The sequence below is a fragment of the Microtus pennsylvanicus genome, chromosome 16 (assembly GCF_037038515.1).
Source record: "Microtus pennsylvanicus isolate mMicPen1 chromosome 16, mMicPen1.hap1, whole genome shotgun sequence".
NCBI classification, from domain to species: Eukaryota; Metazoa; Chordata; class Mammalia; order Rodentia; family Cricetidae; genus Microtus; species Microtus pennsylvanicus.
The window spans coordinates 13,631,261-13,645,819 of record NC_134594.1 but is presented as its reverse complement, the minus strand read 5'-3'; the positions used below and the strand labels follow the sequence as shown (position 1 = coordinate 13,645,819).

Here is a 14,559-nt window from a genome sequence, read left to right as displayed (position 1 = left end):
GGTTCACTCTGATATGCATGCACAGATCAGGGAAGGGTTTGGGTTCACTCTGATATGCATGCACAGATTGGAAGGGTTTGAGTTCACTCTGATATGCATGCACAGATCTGGAAGGGTTTGAGTTCACTCTGATATGCATGCACAGATCTGGGGAAGGGTTTGGGTTCACTATGATATGCATGCACAGATCTGGGAAGGGTTTGGGTTCACTCTGATATGCATGCACAGATCTGGGAGGGTTTGGGTTCACTCTGATATGCATGCACAGATCTGGGAGGGTTTGGGTTCACTCTGATATGCAGTCACAGATCTGGGGAAGGGTTTGATTTTTTTGGCATCTGAAGGCATTGCTTTTGACCATGTTCTATAGGATTGCTTTCCTCCCGCTTCCTGTTTGGATGTCCTAGAACAGTCTATGACCTAGATTTCGCATCATGTTCTTGGTGTTACCCTAGGTTTCTTCTAACTCAGAAGACTTCAAAAGCACCACACACAGCATTTGGGAGGTGTGTTCAGAACTTGCTGCTAAAATGAGAGTCTGAACCGGTTTTTTAGAACTCTGTAGGTTATAGGTGAGTCCCCAAGGCTCTGCACACAATTTTCTTAAAAAAAAAAAAAGCCCAAATCTGTCAAAACAAAACTACCAATGGATTACTTCTATAACCTTTAAATTCAGGGATTTTTTTTTAAAAAAAAGAAGTCCCGTTAACTTCCTGGAATTGTATGTGATATTTTACATCTACATTAATTTTTTACATCTATTTGTATGACATCGTATGTGTGTGGCAGTCAGGGGACAATTTGTGGGAGTCAGTTGTTTCTTTGCCCCATACAGGTCTTAGAGACGGAGCTCAACTCGTCGCTGTGGAAACAAACACCTTTATTCACGGAGCCATCTTGATGGCTCTATACATCTACATTTTACGGGAGGGAAACCCCATATTTTCATCAGCTTATTAACATGGGACTTAGCTTTCCAAAAGACCTAATTTTCTTCTATATTTTCTGCTCAGTTACCTAGAGTAGCAAATTATTTTATCAACATAGATAGCCATAGAAAATTCTGCTTTGCAGTGAGAAACCTGCCAAGGGTTCTTATGTCTGGGAAAGAGCTTAGCTGGGAAAGGACTCCCACGTTAGCATGCTGGCCTTGTGTTGAGCCTGAGAACTCACCTTTAAAAATAAAAAAAAACTAAGACCGGACATAATCCCAGCCCTGACGTGGAGAGAGCAGATCTAAGGGACTCCCTGACCCCACCAACCTAACTTACTTGGTAACTTCCAGTTCAGGAAAAACTTCATCTCAAAAACAAGGTGGATGATTCTCAAGGAATGACACCCAAGGCTGTGTAGCTGACTTACACACACACACATAGACACACACATACACACACACACAGACACACACACACACAGACACACACAGACACACACACACACAGACACACACACACACAGACACACACACACACACACAGACACACACACACCGCTACCACCACCACCATGTGCACACACATATTAAAGATAATTATTACAAGCAAATTATTAATTTGTAAAAGGTAAAAAAAAATAGTTACCTACACTTTCCTTTAAATGTCTTTAAAATCAAATGGAATTCTGATTCCCTGGTGCCTTGTTAGTGACTAGACAGAGAACAGCACACTGTTCTGGGTAGCGAGGTCCCTCTGGCCTTTGTAGGTTGGTCTTGGCCACTTGGTCTTTGCTCTCTACTTAGGCCAAACCCAAGGCCTCACATCCTTTCCCCGGCTCGTGTTTGCAGAGTTTCCTGGGCAAGCTTCTCCCTTCCCTCATGTTGTTCCTTCTTCCCTTTGTGGAGCCAGTTGCTGCCATCGCGCTGTGTGTAACAGTGAACACTGGATTATGACCGTTCATGTCTATGCTCATATCTGCTGCTAACAGTGAATAGCTGGGCAAACACACCCATCTCATCGGCCCAGAGCTGGACGTTGTGATGGAGGCAGAGAGACACCACACAGATGTGGGGGGAAAGCTATAGAACATGAGCTGAGCGCAGCCTGGAATAGACTTTAATTCTGTACCGTGAAACTCATCTTGGAGGAGATGTAGATGGATAATGGCTGCTGAGTATAATCAGATATTATAAAACTATTTTGTTGCTATAAAGGTGAAAACCAAAAATGTATGAGAGACAGTAACCGGTGATTGGTTGAATTAATGGATGCAGAATTCATGGATAGACATGTGTCTTTGCATATATGTGTATGTATCTGTGTATGTGTGTATATATAGATATGTGTGTATATAGAAACGGGTCCCTTCTTAGGTCCCAAGAATCCATTCCTGCTCTTCTAAGACTACAATAAGAGATCTCGCCTGCATCATCCAAAACCATTTTCAGTGTCTATGTGCGTGTGCACATAGATATTTGTGTCACATTAAAATACACATTAAGTTAATGTAACTAGAGATAGGTATACTATAAATGCATATATATATATATGGTATAAGACTATTATTATTCAAAACAAAATATAGAGAACTATATAAAAAGAACTATATGTAGTCTCTGTGTATGTATATATATGTGTGTATGTATATATGTTGATCTACCATCTCTCTCTAAATATATATATGTATATATGTATATATATAAAATCTGTCTATCACAGTTATCCTTGCAGATATCCCCAAATGTCCCTGCATATACTGCTGCATAATTTGCATATACTTTATGTACATCCTCTTGTGTTTGAAATCATCTCTGGGTTATTTACACCAGTTGTATTAGTCTGTATTGCATTGAACTGCACATAGGGGATAAAGCAAGAAGAACTTCAGTGGTGAAGAGTGCATGTTGCCCTTATAGAAGATCTGAGTTCAGTTCCCAGTACCCACTGCATTCAGCTCACAACTGCTTGTAAAGCCAGCTCCAGGGAATCTGATGCTGTCTTCTGGACATGGTGGGAGTGCATGCAGTTGGTGTATATGTACACAGTCATGTAACACACGCACTTAAATGAAAACATAAAAGTCTTTAAAAATCTGCATGTATTTAGTACAGACTTGGTCTTTTCTCAAATATTTTTAACCGGTGATTGGTTGAATTAATGGATGCAGAATTTATGGATAGACATGTGTCTTTGCATGTATGTGTATGTATCTGTGTATGTGTGTATATATAGATATGTGTGTATATGTTTGTATGAATTATTGTGTATATGTGTTTATATGTATGTATAGTGTATATGTATTTGCATGTGTGTATATGAACGTGTTTTTTGTGTATATGTGTATATGTTTGTGAGTGTATGTGTGTGTGTGTGGTCAACTGTAGATCTAGTACTGTACTTAGTACCAGGTGTTAGTGGCGGGGTGCCTCTACACAGAAGGCAGTGCTGATTTTGATTGTTGGGGAATATTCTTTTAAGGTGTGTTGCTTTTGTTTTTGCTGCATTTGTTTAACTCTGTGAAGCTGTGAGTCTTTGTCTAAAACACCTGATGGTCTGATAAAGAGATAAACGGCCAAAAACAAGGCAGGAGAAATGATAGGTGGGGCTGGCAGGCAGAGAGAACAAATAGAAGGGGAAACAAGGAAGAAGTGAGCAACGAGAAGACAAGGGGAGGAGGACATCAGGGGTCAGCCGCCCAGATACACAGCAAGTCATGGAGAAAGAAATAAAGAAAGATATACAGAAATAGCAAGGTAAAAGCCCAGAGGTAAAAGATAGTCGGAATAACTTAAGAGTGGACAAGAACAAGCCAAGCTAAGGCTGGGCATTCTTTACTAAAAACAAGCCTCTGTGTGTGATTTATTTGGGAGCTGAGTGGTGGGCAACCCCAAAAAGACAGAAGAGTAAAACATCACACGTTTGATGGCATGCTAAAGCTGGTGAAGCGAATCAGCTATCAGTCCTTGTGTCTGTTAAGACGATCCCTGGTTTATCAGTGGTACCCAGAATCCCCAGGGTCGGCAGAAATCATCTCGGTGCAAACTTTGCAAAGGGAAACCTGGCCCCTTTGCCAGTGACTGCAGGGTGAGAACAATTTATTGGTTTTCTGCTGTCTCAGCATAGACCCGACTGGCGTCTGCTGATTTGATCCGAAGGTGTAAGTGGTCCTTAACATTGTGTCTCCCCTGTTGTCTCCACCCATGTAGAGATGCCCTTTCAGGCAGAACCCAACACCCAGAACCTCTCGTCTAGACACCATTTTGTAGTACATCAATCATCTCCAAGGCTTCTAATTTCCCCTTTTACTTATAACATGCTTTTGAACTGTCAGACTGAAGCAAGCCACTTAGAGATTTCTGTGCTTAGGCCTGGGGGAGGAGAAAGGTGGTTGCTTTATGTGCTGGTACTCTAACGCACAATCTGTGTAAGTGTTGCTCTGCTGGGGAAGACATAGGAACGCTCTTCGGGAGTGCATAGTGCAAAATCAATAAAACCAGGGGGCTGGGGCTCAGTAGGTGTGATCTCCATCAAGACAGAGAGAGAAGAGGGAGAGGTGGGGGATAAGACTAAAACAAGGGACCACAACAAAGGAAGATCAAATGTAAGACTACGGAATTCAACTCTAAGAACTTTTTTTTTTTCAGTGCTGAGGACGGAACCCAGAGCCTCATGCTGGATAGGCACTCTACCACTGAGCTAAAGTCTGAACTTCTAGAGAGAAGGATCATTAAAATTGCCGTGTGTGTGTGTGTGTGTGTGTGTGTGTGTGTGTGTGTGTAAGGGTGGTGTACAGGATTTTTGATTCCTTGGGAAGAACTTTCTAACACGAACTTCTCCAAGAGTGGAATGGCCCACTTCGCGAGGTGGCAAGAAGAACAGCCAAGTGCCTTCCGAGCGCTTTGCCATTTCTGTGACTGGTCAGTATGTGGGCAGACTGTCCTGTGGGCTCCCTATAGTGGTGGGGTTATTCTGTTCAAAACGGTGTGATGGGACGGTAGCCAGCCACAGCGCTCCTTGAGCGCTTTCAAGACGGGAGACTGACTTACGAATTTAGCGTAATTCGAATTAGTTTACCCTTAGACAGTTGTAGGTGATCTAGAAGCCTGGCTTTCTCCAGCAACTGTCACCGCTCACACCATTGCGTGCTCTGTGCTGGACACCGCGTTAAAATTGCTCTACCTGGGATACATTTCGGCATTAGAAGAAATATCCTTCAGAGAGAGAAGGGCTCTTGGTATTTCTACTTATTCTACATAAGCAGAAATCAGATAGCAGTCTAAGAGTGGCTAGCGGACAAACTCACGTCCACTCGGGAAGCGCATGCAGGTAGAGATTCCACAGCAGGGCCGTGATGGGAGCCCCGTGTGTTTAGGAAGCAGGTAGCTGTACCGAAGCGCCTGTCCCCTCCTGTCTGGGATGGAAAGGAAGCAACTCTGGGCTCAACAACTAAAGGCGTGCTGTTGCCATTAAAGAATGCTGAAGAGATGGCTCAACCATTAGGAGCGCGGGCTGCTTTCCCAGAGGTCCCGAGTTCAATTCCCAGCAACCATGTGGTGACTCACAACCATCCATAATGAGAGCTGGTGCCCTCTTCCGGTCTGGCCTGCAGACAGAACACTGTACACATAATAAACAAATCTTAAAAAAAAAAAAAGAACACTGCCAGACTGCTCCTCCGTGGCGTGCTAAGGTTTTCAACAATGGTAGAGATTTACTCCGATGCGATAAAGTAACCTCAAGATTCATGTCGCTTTGCCAGAAACAGGAAGTTATTCTAGAATTTGTTGTTTCAGGTCAGAAAGAGACTTCAGAGATTATATAATCGAGCCCTACATTGGAGAGAGAAGAAAACAAAGGCCCAGAGCAGACTCGCTTGCCAAGGTCATGTGCATTTTTTTTCAATGGACCGTTTCCTTTGCGTAAATAAAGAAGTAGCACCCAACAGATAACAGCTAATGGGAAGACTGACCTTTGCCTTAGAAATAAAGACAAACTTTGTGCTTCTTTTTTTTTTTTTTTTTTTTTTTTTTAGTTTTTCCGAGACAGAGTTTCTCTGTAGCTTTGGAGCCTGTCCTGGCACTAGCTCTTGTAGACCAGGCTGGCCTTGAACGCACAGAGATCCACCTGCCTCTGCCTCCCGAGTGCTGGGATTAAAGGCGTGCACCACCACCGCCCGGCCAAACATTGTGCTTCTTAAATGCTGAGAGAGTCGGAGAGAGCCAAGGGTGCTCTCTGGGCTCTAGCGCTCTGGGGCTCCAGAGACCTTTACGGGACTGGACTTGGGCTCGTTCCTGCCTCAACAAGGACATTACCAGACGTGGGCAAGGAAACACTGCTTCTTGTACGTCGTTCACACTGGGGCCATGTTCTCTCCAAGAGACTCGGTGTTCCCAGAAAGGGACTTCCCAGGACCCTGTACTTGCTAGCTCAGTGCGCTAGCCCTGCGCTACACCAGCCACCAAGAAAATTCTTCCCCCACCGAACCACCCTTAAGCCTCCCACAGAACTGCACAATCTAAACAAACAGCTTGTGTTTTCAGTTTGTCTACTTTAAACCAAACTTCACCCACGTGAAACTGGCTGGCATGCTTCAAACAGCGAAGTCTGCTAGGTGCTTTCTGAGCTGGTTCTGACTCACGCCTTAGGCACCTCTTGATTCTCTGAGAGGCGCGTACTCTCTTGCCAATGGAACCAATTGGTCCTTGCCATAGCCCCGAGGTTTCTCCATGACTGCGTAAGCCTTTCCCTAACTCCTGGAATGGAACTCCTGGAATCTTGAAAAAACATTTATTTGGAGGATTGTTTAGTGCAACAACTCAGATTTTCGAAGTTCAGGAATTTGATAAAAGGTTTCATCATGTCAAGTGCTGCGACATACTCAATACTCAGATCTCTTCTTACCATTGCCAGTTGATTTTCATGGGGTTGCAGGCTTTCTGCTGGCATCCTTTGGACCTAGGACAATTCTCTAAGACTGGTATCTTCTCAGTAACTCTTTCTTCCCTCTACCTGTCAAACTTCATCTTAGTTTACTCTTTGTCCCGCCTAGTGCATCATCTTCTCAGCCAGGATCCTCTCCTCACCGTACCCTCTTGTTTGTGGCCGTTTTCAGAGGGTCCTTGTGTAGCATTCCACACCCGTTCCCACTCACCACAGCCATTAGCTCCTCCAAGAACCAGTTTAAAGATGCTTCTCATAGAAAGGCTCCCCATCTAAGCTACCAGGGTGTGGGATAATTGTACTTCACATATTCATCGGTTGGCACACTGTGCCACCATCTCCAACCTTTCTAGTAGCTGATGCCCCTCCGTCACTGAAATCTAGCAAGCCATGTACTGTATGTAGAAGTCATGCATGTGCTTCTAGGTCTGGCCCACAAATGCCTCTCCTGCAAGCATCCACACCCTTTCCTCTCCTGGCGAGCATGTCAGCATCCTAGGTAATCTGGAAAGTTCACACAGAAACTGGTAGTCTTTGGAGAGAATCTATCCTTAGTCACAACTCAGAAGAGAACTGACTGGGAATTGACCACCACTGTGTTCAACCACTGAGATCTGGATTAGCATTTACTCAGATTGGTATGTATTGTCATTTAATTCTTTGTTTTATTTTATTTTGAGACAGGGTTTCTTTGTGTAACAGCCTAGCTGTCCTGGAACTAGCTCTTGTAGACCAGGCTAGCCTCGAATTCACAGAGATCCGCCTACCTCTGCCTCTCAAGTACTGGGATTAAAGGCGTGCGCCACCACCCAGCAAATTCTTATAACATCTCTATGAACTGGACAGAATTCCCATTAAAGATGGGAAGCAAAGAGGGTTTAGTTACTCTGGTCTGCTGATATCTGGACTTGCTCTGATTCTGCATGTAGTCTCTGTTTTCTTTCTCTTCCTTCTCTCCTTGCTGTCCCCCTCTCCTCCCTTCCTTCTTTCCTCATAGAGTGTCCCATATTTAAGGACTTGCCTAGAATGAACCTTTTCATGCCCCTAGGAGGAAATGCATCACTTCCACACACTGCCAACAGATGGCAGTAACGCCCCCTGTAGGTTAGCATACCCAGACAACGAAATCAGGAATGCCTCGAAGTGAACATAAGCTGTTGGTGCACGGAGCCACACGAAGTCCTTTGTCTATGCTTTGGGAAGTCTTCTAGAGAATTCTAGTTTTCAGGTTATTCAGACAACATCTATAGTCCGCTCTTCTCAGCTGAGCAAGTTGGTCCAGAATCACCTAATAATCCGTTTGCTCCTACTAAACTCTGACATTACATTGTGTGCACACGAAGACATATAGAGAGTGGGACCCCGTAAGGAAGGAGGTACTCACACTGGTCTGTTAACCCTTCCCTGGGGAACAGAGTAGGAGACACAGGACAGTTATTCTCAATAAAAAGTACGGTGCTGCATGGAGACCAAATTTAAACGGTGGTTTTAATTGTGATTCTCTATGTTAAAAAAATTCCTCCAGTAAACACCTGTGATCATTTAATTTAAAAATAAATAGATATAAAAACGAAACAAACGGACAGTCTAGACTACATTGGTGTTGCCCAGGTGAAGGTGAGGACTGGCTTGGAAGGGCAGAATGGCTGTTGGAATGATCCGGCTGTCATTCACCCACACCGTGGCTTTTGGAGACGGTCTTCTATGTCTCTCACCTGAAAGAGAGGCCAATACATCCACACCCTCAAACGAACCAGAGGACTTGGGAAGGAGATATTGGGGGTGTGAACAGATAAATTAGATAGAAGTAATACGTTAACATGGCCCCCAGTCATTCAGAGGAGTTCTATGATATTCACCGTCACTGTGTTTACATAGGTTACTGTCTGGTGTTCATATAATAACATGTCATGAAAGAAAAGACTGGCGAGACCCTGTCTCAAACACACACACGTGAAGCCAGAAACCAGGAAAAAAAATCCTGGTTTTTAATCTCCCTTGGGCATTTACCCACTGCTTCTAATAGTTTAAATGCCCAGTTTGGGCTTCATGAACAATGGTCACTGCTTCCTCAGTGTACCTATTAGGAGCACTAGGCAAAAGGATATGTGGCTTTTCCTCCCTTCAAACATCGGTCACCCCCCTCCATTTTCCCTCTTGTGTGTATTCTTTGTATTCTTCTACACCAGCTTCACCTGTGCACGAGGCTTACACCCCCACATGTAATTCACTGACTCAGTCACCCACACGGTTACTCATTGCGCTCCCTTGACACGCCTATCTCTACAGATGCCTGGGCTGCCTCTTGGTTCTCCATTCTCAGCAGCCATAGTCTACAGCTCTGCACACACATTCAAGTCCAAAGCAGTTAGACCAACCCCATGACCAAGCTGACTGGTGATCAGTTAGAATCAGTCTACCCAGCAATCGCACTGGGTGGACAGTTGAAGGAACCAGTGATAACAGAAAGCCCTTTCCCCTTAAGTTGCTTCTGTCAGGGTGTTTTTATTTTTTATTTATTTATTTATTTGGTTTTTTGAGACAGGGTTTCTCTGTAGCTCTGGAGCCTGTCCTGGGACTAGCTCTTGTAGACCAGGCTGGCTTCGAATTCGCAGAGATCCACCTGCCTCTGCCTCCCAAGTGCTGGGATTAAAGGCGTGTGCCACCACCGCCCGGCTTTGATAACGGAAAAGCAAGGAGAGAGTTTGGAAGTGACTTTTAAAGCCGGCGGTGAGTGTTCTGTTCAGACCACCATATCTCCACATACTGTTAGGGACACAGTATATTTAACAAAACTATTGACCTAACATTTAATATTAGAAGATATCACAGCCTCTTTCATGGAATACTGTGTCTGCGTTGAGGCCAGGTGATGACGGGCTACTGTGCCCTTTAGGTAGAAGACGTAGCCCCGTCTGCCAGAGTCCCCATCGCCCTCATTTACCCTAGCTCCCCGCCCATTTGTCATTTATGATTCCTGGGCAGATCGCGGAGGCATCTGCTTTACAGCTACACGATGTGCCCCCAGACCTGCTGGAAGTTATGAAGAAGGAAGAGCAACCTACATTGTGTGCTGTCCTTTGGGTACAATCTGCAAAGGAGTTGCTTTGGGAGAAAATCCTCACGGGTCTAAGATCCAATGCTTGCTACTCGTTTAACTGATTAGCCCCCTTAGCTGCTATCAACTTGGATTTTCCTTCATGAAATACTCCCATTTCACGAACCCTTGAGGTGTGGCTCCAAGTTGCCACACGCAATATATTTCCCGCATATCAGCCGCTAGAGTCCTTCCGGCTCTCCTCCTCGACGTCCGCATTCTCAGGAACTAGTGAGCTAACATGAAGAGCAGGTGTGAGCGTGTTAGCTGGGGGCCCAGGGCAATGCCAGCTCATCAGACCAGTTCAGGAGTCTCCGGGAGACTCTCGGCTATCCCAGTGAGTGAGGGCCACCTCAGTACTTGGTAGAGCAAATGGCCTTCTGGAACTTTACAACCAGGACTCCACACTCCTCAAATGTCTCCTTTCTCTGTCATGATAGAGATGAGAGACAGGCCAGGATCTTCATCAGAGGCATCCCAATCTACCCGCGGGGCTTCGTCTTCAGGGCCGTCCACCTCCAGCGACCCAATTCTTCACCCATCTGGGAACTGCAGGAGGCCAGTGGAGGCTGCATGCGCATTCTGAAACTTCTTTTTTCCACTTTGTGAGAGCAAATTATGCAATTTGAGGTAATGCTTAAATGGTGGATATGCAGTTTTCACATCATGAGGATGCAGGTGCTGAGTGCCTGGTGCGCACAGCACTCCTACGCAGAAGCCAGCACTGAAGCAAACCCAGTCAGCTAGGCCAGCACATTCTGACCTCCACAGGGTGTGGAGGGGAATCACGGTGAGGGTGGATGCACAGAGCAGGACTCGGCGACAGGAGGCTTCAAAGCCTGGATGGCAATAAAAAAGGACGGCAAGTTTTCCTTAATTTGACATTCCACTTCCAAGATTTTGCCCTTTCCCTAGTGCCCGCCCTCACACCCTAATGAAGACAATTCTGAAAACTCATTAAGAGTGTGCTAGATTTTAAAAGGAACGGTTTGGTCCTAGTTTCCTTGGGTCAGGAATGTTTTCAAATGCAGAAAACCGTCCCTGAGCCAGCGTGTGTTAACTCGCCAGCTTCACTAAACTAACCTAGAGAATCTAAAAAGCCATGGTTTCCTGGACCCCAGTGAAAAGCAGTTACATTTGTGTGGTTCCCGAGAGGGAAGGGCGTGGTGACTGTATACACAGTGAGGGTTGAGGTTAGGTGTCTGGAATGGACCACAGTGGAGAAGCATTAGAAGGAAGGGTAGAGAAACTTTGCTCCCCAAACACCCGACAGAAAGAGCATACTCTAAAAGCTGAAGAGAGGACGAGCAAAGATCTCAAACATCTCACGCCTGATTGCTGACTCCAGATCATTCTTGTCCTTGCTTGGAAAATTAAACGTGGTTTGGATAAGACGCTACAAGGCTCAGACATGACCGCTCTTCCTTTTAAGTGTCCCCACCATCCAAGTTCCTTTCCCTCATCTCTTGAAAGTGTAGCTCCTAGCTATCACTCATTCTCCGCAACATGGCTCCCGACAGTCGGTGATGTAAATGTTCACACCATGCTAGCATTCTGGTCTGCCAGTTCTCTGGCCTTGACTCTTTCAGAGGTTTCGCCTACCAGGATTGTCCAACCTTTTGGTCCTGTGACACGACGCCATCATCTACAAAGTTCACATGTGAGAACTGAACAATTGTGTTATCAAAAAAAAATGTAATTACAAAATAGTCCATGTTTAAGTGAGATTACAGTTCTGGGTTGCACTGCATTTGTAGGTATCCACTGTCTCGAGTGGAAACACATCCATGCTTCCCATGGCCTCCTACGTGGTCTTCCTAACCATTGCCTGACTGGCTTAAAACCCAACTCCAGCTACCCAGTTCACCTGCCACTACCTCCCGACTCCACAGTTTCTTTTCTCTGGTATCCCATCTTCAAACACCTTTCTTTCTTTTTTTCCCCCCCAGGGCAGGAGAGTGAAAGGGCCAGTTTAATGAAACTACAAACTGGAACCAGGCCACAGTTCACAGTGACAGGAGGCCATGCAGGGGTAGTGTGAGACCAGGAGAGGGAGAGCAGCAGGACACAGTGCCCACGTGAGCATCTTCACAGACCCATTTAGGAAATAAACAAGTTTGGGTTTACATCCTGGGCAAGACTCATGTCCTAGGACACCCCCACCACTTGTGACTTCTTCCTGGTCCCCAGCTCAGTGCCACAGTTGTCTCATCTACGGCAAAAAAAGACTGGCACTTACTCCAGAGACCAATGAACCTATGAGGAGGCTCTTCTGATCTGCCATCTGTCAGCAAGCCACCAGGCACAAGTTGTATTCACACACAGCACAGACACAAAGTAGACAAGACAGGCTCATGGGCATTCATTCTTTCTGGCCCCAGAAAATATAGGGGTTCACAGAGGTGTGGCCAGAAAGAAGATCTCTACACACTGGCTGACTCAAAGGAAGCTAAGTAAGAACAGGGGTAAGTGTTCTTGGCTACCAGGGCTTTAACTAGCCCAGTGTCCTCTTCGCTTTATGCCAGGCAGCTCCTAGGTACCTCCTGGACAGTGGGTAGAAGTCCTGGGTTTCCATACCTGAGAGTTCCGAGGCCCAGAGTTGGCAGTCATTACTTCTTTCTTATTCTACCTTTGGCACCCCAGACAACATACTCCATATAAGCCCAGGCCTTAAGACCCTATATTGCTTGGGTCCACTTAACTCTAGATGATGCCCTGACCTCATTTCAGGTCAGAAACAACTATGGTTCCAGGCATAACCCTCACTGTAGGCCCTAGTCTGGGACCTGTTGATGCTTTGAGTGCTTTTGGTCCCAGGAAGAGTAAGGACCAAGCGTGGATCTTAACAGAAAGGAGGAATGAGGAGCCCAGTAAGAGACCCTCCAGCTTATCTTCTGGATGGCAAATGCCCAAGCAACACACAAGATCTGTGCTACCCCCATGCCACCCACTGGCCCTTGGCCTTAAATCCAACACAGTTTTTGCTAGAAGAGTCAGATGCTCAGGGAAGGGCAAGGTGAGGACAGGATTTCCAGGGTACAGTGGCAAAACTTCCAACCCTAAGTGGGGGCTGAGGGATGGTGACCACTGAGCATGGGGAGCAAAGCACACGGGGCCAGAGTAATAGGTGGGGGAGTCCAAGTCTAGCTCCGTTAGCACAAGCGCTTGTATGTGTAGATGTAGGCTTTGCAGCTGGGACACATGTGCGCCACATCCTTGAAGTCATTGATGAGACAGGGGATCAAGCAGCAGCCCAGGTCACACCCCATGAAGCAGCAGAAGAAACCCAGCACAAAGTTCATCAGGCCAATCTCGTAGGAAATCTTGGTGGTGATTGCCTGCTGGCAGTGGGGGCACACTGCACAGGTGCACCTTCAAAGATCTCTCCCTGTAGTACTGTCACTGTAGTGGCTGCCCCTGATGGGACCAAGACTGCAGCCATGTGGCCCCCAGGGCCAGGATAGGGCCCTGGTGGGTAGGATCCTGGTGGGTAATAGCCCATAGGTGGGTGAGGGCCTGGAGGAGGGTAGAAACCTGCAGGCATGTAGGTGCCATTTGCATTCATGTGAGGGTGCACAAAGCCAGGCTGAGGCATTGGATGACCAGGTGGCTCATAAGGTGGAGGAGCAATGTCAGCAGAGGGTACAGGCATGCCTGGTGGCGGCTGCATCACCGCTGGGGAGCTGCGGCCTGGGGTAGGTGGGGCTCCACTTTTTTCCTCTAGTAGTGGGGCTGTAGGGCCTCCAGGATGGGGGGGGCTCATTAGACACCTCTGCTGCTGATACTCCTGGACCTGAGGTTCCTGGTGCAGAGAATGAAAGCAGGTGAGAGTAATCAGCTACCGGCTGAAACGTGGATCCAGGAGGCTCGGAATCCAGAAACCCGAGGCCGAAGGAACACAGAGGCCGGCGGGCGTCCAGCCCGATGCTCCCAGGAGCCCCTCTATCAGTGGGCTCGGAGTGCACACCGCCTCAAACACCTTTCATTCTGCCTTCAATGTAGTGATCCTCCTGCCTGTGGGTTGTTCCTGCCTTCCCATGTGGCCACCCCCCCCCCTCTCTCTCTCTCTCTCTCCCTCCCTCCCTCCCGTGTTATCAGCTCATTTCTCAACTCACTTCCTTTACTTGGTTAAAGTTAAATTTATCTCACACCTACAGCTGAGCTTGACCGGAGAAAAAGATGCAGCCATGCCAAGCGACCTTTATAAAATGATGTAACCACCATCCTCAAATGGGTGGGAAGACAGAGGAGTCCGCTATAAGGCTGTCTCACATCCTGTCTTCTCTTTCTCCTTTCTTCCATTTTCTCTTGGGAGATAGAAACAACCACAATGTCTTTAATTAAAAAAAAATTGTTAAAGATAGGGTTGCAATCTAGAGCCCAGAATGGCCTTGAACTCACAGGGATCCTCCTGCCCCAGCTTCCTGAATTCCGGGACTGTAGGCTTGCATCCTCGCTCCTAGCTGCCACATTGCTGTAGCAGCATCATGTGGTCCCTGCAGCTGCCTGTGCTCCCAACCCCCTCTTCACTTCCTTAGAGAGTTTGTCCCACTCTGCTGCCTGCAGCTTTGCTCCTGCCGCCACTCC

At 46.5% G+C, this 14,559-nt stretch overlaps 1 pseudogene; it reads right to left on the bottom strand.

Moving 5' to 3' along the window:
• Positions 1 to 11,925: 11,925 nt before the first annotated feature.
• LOC142836540 (cell death-inducing p53-target protein 1 pseudogene) lies at positions 11,926 to 13,907 on the bottom strand (annotated as a pseudogene).
• Positions 13,908 to 14,559: the final 652 nt, after the last annotated feature.